The following is a 9,022-nucleotide window of genomic DNA, read 5'->3' as shown; positions in this document are numbered from 1 at the left end:
AGTTGGCATGAGATGAAGGGTATAACCCATGGTCATCATTAGCGTGTGGGATTTATTTTTTTAAACAGGTCTAAGGCAGTAGAGTATAAACTCTGTAGAAAATATACCATATGTACATGCAATTAGGTTATACCCAGTGAAAGCATAATGATTCTTAGCCTGGACATGCCTTTCAATAAAAACTTTTACCAAGCTTTTTTGCTGTATAAAGCTGGAGACAGTGTTAGTGTACATAAATTTACTCTGTGCATGACCAGTTGTGTTGGTGATGTGTCATAAGTGTGGGCCAACGTCTGTAAATGTCTTAATGCTTGGAATAGTATCATAATGCCAGGTACCCAAATGGGACTCGGTAAATATTTGTTGAATGAATGTTCTAGGACCAATTGAAGCAATTCCCTGTGGATTCCCAGCATGAAAGCAAGTCTTACAGCCTTAGCTCAAGCTGACTATGAAGTAGAACTTGGGATACTTAGTGTGCAGAGCAGAACGCAGAGCAAATTGCTTATCACTACTATGTACTTGTAATGAACTTTAAAATGCTGTGTGATTTCCAAAATGTAAATCACCAGGTATGTTTTTTGGGGAGTCAAACATCCAACCATGGCTGTTTGGAGAGAATACATCCTTCTGAGTCTTGGTTAAGTTAAAAGAATGACTAATGTTTTACCAGATTCTCCCATGATTCAAAAGTTTGTGTTACTCAGCCCATTAATACCTTTAGCTCCTGTGATCTCCCCTCCCAGTGAAATGATAGCTACAAGGCAGTAATGATAATTGGAGTAGGAGATCTTGACTTTGCCCTGTGGCAGTAAAATGGCACACTTTGAGTAATTGCATATGTATACAGTACTGTTTGAAAGAAATGAGGTATATTATCATCATATAAATATTTAGAATTTTGTTAAAGCATGTTGAAAATATTACGTAGTTTCAGTATGGATAAGAACGAAGTTCTGCCTTTTGTTTCTACTGTTGTCTTTTTTCCCAAAACAAGCAGCGTCTGTTCGTAGGGACAGAGCCACCAGAGGCCTGACTGAGCTCACTGATTGCCTTCCCCTTGCTAACACGAGAAATACTGCAGTCAGAGGAGTGCTGAGTTCCAGTTCAATGTAGCTAAACATTCACAGGTGTTTTGGAGCCGAAACTGAGCAGTTGGTTGGAGAACCTATAGGAATTTGAAGATTTGTATGTTTCTGCTTACCACCCCACCATCTTTTTACAACAATTCATTAAACAGAGGTCTGGATAGTTTGGAGTCAATACTTTGTGTTTACCTCTCCTCTTGCTAAAGTCCCCATGACCCAGTCACCAAGTTCAGTGGGCACATCGCAGGCCTTGTAGCTTGACCTCTCAGCAGCACTTGATAGATCTTGAAATTTCTTCCTAGATTTGGGGGCTCTTTCTTTTGTTTATCTTCTTTAACTCCTGTACCTTTTTTTTAGAGTCTTCTAGCTGCCCCATAAATGGGGTGTTCTCCAGAGTTCGGTCCTTGGTTCTTTTTTTTTCCTATTCAGTCTCCTTGGTAGACTTTTGTAGTTTCCATTTAAAATCCATGCACTGACGCCTCCACTTGTGTGTCCCCATGTCAGCTGCTGAGCTGCAGACCTGTGTGTCCAGCCACCCTGAATATATATATATATATGGTAACAAGGACAATCACAACAGCAGCAGCTACTCACTACCGAATGCTCTGGCAGACAGCTCAGTGGTTTATTGCTTCATTCCATCTATTCCTTTCAGCAACACTGTGAGGTAAATACTGTTATAATTTTGTATTTATAAATGAGGAAGCTAAGGTGAGATGCATTTAGTACCTTTCCCAAGGTCATTCAGTTAGTAGCAGAGCCTCATTTTTAATCTCAAGTATGGAGCCAAGTTTTAAACAAGCAATTTGAATACGCATGTTAAAGTGAAATCCCTTACTTTTTCTCTCTTACACACACACACACACACACACACACACACACACACACACACACACAACCATCCTCTCCCATTATTCCCTGTTCTGCGTGAAAGGACCATATTTCATCCCTAAAGTAAAAGTATGGGATATGCACAATACCCCCCAGATATTGTGGATTACAAGAGTACTTTTATTTATTTATTTATTTTTAATATGCATAAATTATTTTATTTTAAAATTATATTTACAATGTGATATTAAAAACATATTCTTACCAAGCATTTTGTATGATACATTCAAATATTACTAATAGTTTACTGAGGCTTGTATGAAAGTACTGAACTAGGTTAATTTCCGTTTCTCAGGTAACTACTGCATTTCCTCAGGCCTTAGCTAGCTGTCTGTTACAGAATGAGCAGTAAATACATCCTCACTACACGCCATTTCCCCACTGCACTGCCCCATGTCCCCTGGACCCTTATGCTCCCTTCTTCCGCTTTCTGCAGGCACTTCTACTTTATCACTGAATCACAGGTAACTAAAACTGTCTTTTCCATGTCTCTATTGCTAGTGATTAAGAATATATGAGACAAAAAAAAGAACTTTCAGTGATGCTTGGTGAACAAAAGACTACTACCTCTAAGTGTCCTACTATTGTTCACTAAGTGAATAATCCATCTAATAATTTAACTTAAAATCTTGGTGTGTATCTTATTAACTGATAATATTTTTAAAGGAATTTTTCTTGAGGTGTTAAAAAATTTCATCCAGTTTTACAGTCAAACTAATTCTGAGTCTTGAAAACACTTCATTATTGCACACATTAGGCTTGGAGATTGAATTTGCTATCTGTATTCAAATGAAATGTTGCCGAATGACATGAATTTGTTTTAAAAGAAATCAGAAAGCCTTTATAGATAATTTGTTTGCACATGATTTCCCTCCAATTTACAGAACTTTTCACAAATTTGAAAATGTGTTTTGATATCATGCTCACAGTCAGAAAGATACCTGCTTAGTTGTGACCTGATAATAGAACACGCCTGTGTAGACTTGAATAGAGGTTACATAAAAATCCCATCTTGACTTTGAGAAAGGGATGTTTTCCATCTTAAACAGTAACTTTATCGTTGTAAGCTTCACAAAAACTCCAGCGACAAAAGACTCACGACGTAAATCCAGTTCTTTTGTCCGAAGAAAATTTAAAATGGGTGCAAATGCTGCTGGATCTCGATCAATAAATACTGCACCAGTTTCGTCTCGAAGTGTTGAAATTCTTCCACTCAACAAGCTGGAAAAAACCGAATCTGAAATCCACATGAGAGTCTGCCTTGTACCAAATCTGGTCCCGCCGACGTTCAGCTGCACGATCTCGCCGCTGCCGGCCGCCGCCGCAGCGAAGGTGCCGCAGTGCCTCCCGCCATCTCGGGCGGCTCGGGGCGCGCACGCCGCCCTCCCTCCCCGGCCGGGGCCGCCGAGCTCGCGGCGGGACCCCCGAGGCGGCGGCGGCGGCGGCGGCGGCGGCGGGCGGGCGGTGCGCGGAGCCTCCCCCACCTTCCCGGCCACCGGGCGGGGCTCTCCGGCGTCCGCCTCCTCCCCTCCGATCCCGCGGCGCGGGAGGGGGGCGCGGCCTCCGCCTCTCGCGGCCTCCAGGCCGCCGGGTCGGCCACGGCGCCTCTTCAGCGCGGGGCTTCCACCGTCGCCGCCGCCACCACGGCACGGCCGCCCAAGAGTACTTTTATTTTTATGTCCAAAATATTCCCTTTACATTAAATAGAGGTTTCAAACTCATGACCTTCAGGATGTATTGTTTGGACTACACACTCTGAGAAAGTATCTGACAAACATCTAGATTTCTTACTTTTCTTTAAAAACCTGTGCTGGCGCTTTCGCATGGCCACAGTCATCTGGAGCTGTGTCGCAGCTTCCTCTCCCCTGGGCCTGACTTTTTCTCTTAAAAGCAATATTAAATTCCCGTTATGTAAGTAGGATATCTGCTAAGTCAACTTCTCAGTAGTTTCTATCATTTTAAAATTAAAATGCTGTAAAGACTAATAATCTATAAGCTGTTTTTAAAATTTTGTTTTAAAAATCTATGTGTATGTGCCAAATTGGATTCCCCAAAATTCGTATGTGAAGTCCTAATCCCCAGTACCTCAGTGTGACTGTGTTTAGAGATACAGGGCCTTTAAAGAGGTGTTTAAGGTAAAAATGAAATCATTGGGATGGGCCCTAATCCAATATGATTGTTGTCCTTGTAAGAAGAGGGAATTAGGACATAGGCACATTCAGAAGAAAGACCCTGTGGTGGATGACACAGGGGGAGCCAGCCATCTACAGGCCAAAGTTTGAGGCCTCAGAAGAAACCAGCCCTGATGACACCTTGGTTTCAGATTTCTAGTCTCCAGATGTGTGAGGAAATAATTTCTGTCATTAAAGCCACCTAGTCTGTGGCACTTTGTTACGACAGGCATAACGAATTAATACAGTGTCTTTAAATTTTAATTCACTGAGATTTTAAGTCCTGTATTTAGGAACTTTATCCTTAGGAAAGGGATGGATTGGCATCTGCTAAATTCCTTCTTCCCACTTTGAATTTCTTTAAGGGATTTTTAAATTTGATCTAGGAAAAGAGGGCCATCCTTACTTTTTTCAGACTAGATAACACTTACGATCCACTACCTAAAAAATGACTTTTTCCTTTCCCTTTTAAAATTATTTCTGTTGAAGATATGAAGCAAAAAATCATTAAAATATAATTAATCCCCATTTATTGCATAGATTTAAACATAGTGGGTTTAATGTCTTCCAGACTTTTGTTTTGGTAGCTAGAGTACATTAAGTTCTCTTTGCAGTGGATAGCTATGCTCACTGCAGCTTCAGATTTCCAGAGGAGCTACTTACTACAGTGAGTTTCTGTGCTTTACAGCTGTTCCTCTGAGGTCTGGCTGTCAGGGGAGAAAGTACTATGAACCACTAAATTTGGTCTATTCAGGTTTTCCTAGTGATACTTCAGGTTGCCATGTTGTCAACTGCAAAATACCTGTTCTCTCCACCCCTCACCTTAACTTCCCAGTATTAGTTGTAGTTGAGCCAGGAAAATTATGTATGTAGAGTGGATTAGAGACCTTGTAGGAAAAGAGCTTTTGCATTTACTGATCATGTGCTCAGATGAGACCTCTCCTGATCACCCCATATTAAATAATTTCAGACTCATTAAAGACCTTGAGAAGGTTTATCTGTATGCCTGCCTGTGACATTACCATTAACATCTCAGGTGGCTGCAAGTTAATTTTATTTTATAAATTCAGAAAGACTGAAATTCTCTTGTAAAAACTCATAATTTATTTTCTGTATCTATTCTGAACTATTCATGCTACAATCTTGAACTTGTTTCGTCTTGTTCTGGCCATTGTAGAGGGAGAGGATAGCTAGTCACCACGTATAATAGCTGTTGCTCTAGTCACCACGTATAATAGCTCTTGCTCTAGTCACCACGTATAATAGCTCTTACTCTTGAGCTCATTTCCTCATTTTATTAGAGGAAAGGCATTATTAAATTGCCTTTCTACCTTCTCTTTTCCCAACTGAGCTTTATTGGTTCTTTAGCCTTACAGGACTTATTTAAAATTTTAAATTACATATAAGACTTATCATTAAAGCCTCTCCGTATTTTTCACAACTTTCTTTGATGGTGGATTCAGCACTGGTTGATTACCATCAATATACACATTGTACCATAAATATAAATTTGAGTATTTTGGTTTCATGCTTAATTTTTATTTTCCATTTAGCTAATTAAAATGCCTAACAACTAGGCAAAAGAAGATTATGTAATTCTTTTCTCCATGACAAAGGATAATCAAAGCAGATAAACTGCACATAATCTTTTGACTTCACATGCATTGCTACTCAGATTCAGAGATCAGAAATATATCCTGCCGACTAGAACCAAAACCAAGAATTTTCTTTATCTACCTTGTAGTCTTAGCATTGCCTCTAATTAACTGGATTACTGTAGACAAGTCATTTAACTTCTTTGTATATCATTTTATTCATTTATGAAAATGAGGAGTGTGGAGCTCAAGATCACATGATCTCTAAGTTATCTTCCAGCTCAGAAATTGTGCTGTGTACTCTACTAATGATAACAACAGTAAGTCATGAGTTTTAGTGGTATGTATATTTGGAATCTAATAAGATTGATTCATTTGAAATATATTAAGTACTACTTCTAATGTGTCAGGTGCTGGCAACACTGATAAATCAGACACCTTTGAAAGACTTTAGAATTTATTTGAGGAAAGAGACATAGAATATAAAAATAAATCCAGTTAATATTACTGGTGCTATGGTAGGAGCGTGGCTGAGGCCTGCTGGGGCCTGAGGGAGAGGTTGGTGAATTTTTGATGGCAGGAGCACCAGGAAAAGGCCAGTGATTCAGTGGGCCGGTTATGAAGTCCTGCAGAAGAGCAGTTACAGTGTAGTAGTGAGGCCAGCAGCGTCACTAGTGGCAAAAGTTTGAGGATAAGCAAGTAGCAGTAGTGGATACAGATGGTTTTTTTTTCAAAGGAGCTGGACTGTAAGGAGAAAATAACTGAGGGGATTATAAGAGGCTGATTTTAAATATGGAAGTAAAGGGCAAAATTAAACATTTTAGGGGTAAGAGCCTCTAGAGAGGAAAAGAGTTCTGAAAATGAAGAAGATGAAATTAAGAATGAACTTGAAAACCTGGTTGAGGGTGGACAGCAAAACCGAAAGTTGGATAGATACGTGATAAAACAGCAAAACGTTATTGTGGCATCGAGGAGCTAGATGAATGGCAAAATACAGTTCTTTCAACTCTTCTACATGTTTCCTTTTATAATAAAATATTGACAGGAAGAAAAGGAATATGGGCTGAGAGTTTAATTTTGAATGTAATAGGGGGCACTTGTTCCTTCTTGTGGCAGCAGATGGTAAAGCTCAAGATTCAAGTCAACCTCTTGTGAAATAAGAACCACTCTCACCTGCCAGAGAAGAGGGGCATGTTGAGAGACAGATGGGGACAGAGACTGCTGGCTAAAGAGCAGAAGCCGCAGTGCTCAGGTTAGAGGACATGGAATTGTGCTGGTGTGAGATTGTTCCCCCGTAGTTGCCAGGAGACAGCAAATTAGGAGGGCCTTGAAGAGTGGCTTAAGAAATTGATGAGTAGATGGGGTGAATGATTCCCTCCACTCTTTCCCAACAGTTTGTTCTGCAACTAGTCCCGACCTCTCTGGTTCACTGTGGCGAGTTTGTGTTTTCTACCTCATAGTATTTTCATTTGAATGAATTGAGATAAAAGTAATGTTACAAAACTATGTTATCGTTAACACTTAGTTATTTTTATTATCTTCCTCAGGTACAAGAAGAACGTCCAGAAAAAATACCAGATCTAAAATTATTAGTGGAGAAGAAATTTTTGGCTTTACAGAATAAGAATTCAGATGCAGACTTCCAAAACAATGAAAAATTTGTACAATTTAAACAACAGCTGAAAGAACTGAAGAATCAGTGTAAGTCAGCATGCTTTGCTTTGGTTTGGCTCTTTGAAATTAGGGAACTGATCTGAAAAAAAATCTCAGCTGATTTAAAAATGTTTGCTTATCTGCTTGGCTTTGATCCTCTTTCTAAATTGCTTTTTATTGTTGTTACAATTCTGTATTTTGTCTAACTTTTGTTTCAAATCAGCCTGTGTGTTTCTGAAAGCCAACAGTTTCCACAAAGTGCTAAGAAAATACCCCAGTAGCTAGAGAAAATTACAATGCATTGCCCCACCACTGGGGAGGGGAGTTGGGAACTACCTAATTGAAATAGCAGCAGTGTTTTCCAGATGTTAAACTACTGTGCCATGCTTTCAAACAACCACATTTTGATTATAGTTTTGCTGCTTTGGAGTAGCATGTTTTCTCAGACTATATTTTCCTTCTCAAATATGGCCCTAAACCCTCTTGATCCCTTCTGTCTTTGTGATTCCATGTGATTTTTAAATTCCATGTGATTTTTAAATCTGTTGCCTTCCCAACAAACTTTATTATAACCAGGTTTTTTTTTTTTTTTTTTTTGAGAGGGCATCTCTCATATTTATTGATCAAATGGTTGTTAACAACAATAAAATTCAGTATAGGGGGGTCAACGCTCAATGTACAATCATTAATCCATCTCAAGCCTAATTCTCGTCAGTCTCCAATCTTCTGAAGCATAACAAACAAGTTCTTACATGGTGAACGAATTCTTACATAGTGAATAAATTCTTACATGGTGAACAGTACAAGGGCAGTCATCACAGAAACTTTCGGTTTTGATCATGCATTATGACCTATAAACAATCAGGTCAAATATGAATATTCGTTTGATTTTTGTACTTGATTTATATGTTGATCCCACATTTCTCCTATTATTATTATTATTTTTATTTTTAATAAAATGCTGAAGTGGTAGGTAGATGCAAGATAAAGGTAGAAAACATAGTTTAGTGCTGTAAGAGGGCAAATGTAGATGATCAGATGATCAGGTGTGTGCCTATGGACTAAGTATTAATCCAGGCTAGACAAGGGCAGCAGGACATCCACGGATGCAGAAGATTTCTCTCAAAGCAGAGGGGGTGAGGTTCTGAACCTCACCTCTTATAACCAGGGTTTTAAATGCACATAATTTTTATTTAAAAATGAGAGTGGGAAAAATTATTTATTATGTAAAAACATTTTCATAGGCAGTATTTTACAGTACATACAGAAATGTATCTTTTCCACACAAGGAAATCCATCCATCCTTTTCTTTTTTCATATAATCCACATAACAATTTTATATAATTTGATTGTTCTTGCAATTAATATCAATTGTGGTTATTTCTTGTACTGTTTTATTCCTTAAAGAATTCAATAGTAAAGGAAATAACTTTTTTTAAACTTTAATTTCACATCTCCTTCATGTGCAAACACATGGAATAAGAATGTTGTATGATATGGTATATAAATTTACTTCATGTCCTTATTTGTAGTTATGTAAGGATTCATATTTTGTAATAGGCTTTCTTTTAAATATAAGCATTTTCTTTAAATTGATGCTGAGATCTCCAAAAATGACTGAGGA

At 38.6% G+C, this 9,022-nt stretch overlaps 1 protein-coding gene across 1 annotated transcript in view; it reads left to right on the top strand.

Moving 5' to 3' along the window:
* The first annotated feature begins 7,287 nt into the window (after positions 1 to 7,287).
* LOC140849251 (serine/threonine-protein kinase TAO1-like) overlaps positions 7,288 to 9,022 on the top strand; it is a 212,864-nt gene continuing 211,129 nt past the window's right edge. Inside the window, 1 exon segment of the mRNA XM_073236240.1 lies at positions 7,288 to 7,446. The gene's annotated coding sequence lies outside the window, so the exon portion shown is untranslated.

The sequence above is a fragment of the Manis javanica genome, chromosome 4 (genome assembly GCF_040802235.1).
Source record: "Manis javanica isolate MJ-LG chromosome 4, MJ_LKY, whole genome shotgun sequence".
Taxonomy (NCBI): Eukaryota; Metazoa; Chordata; class Mammalia; order Pholidota; family Manidae; genus Manis; species Manis javanica.
Note: the sequence above shows the minus strand (reverse complement) of the source record. Positions and strands in the feature narration are given on the sequence as shown.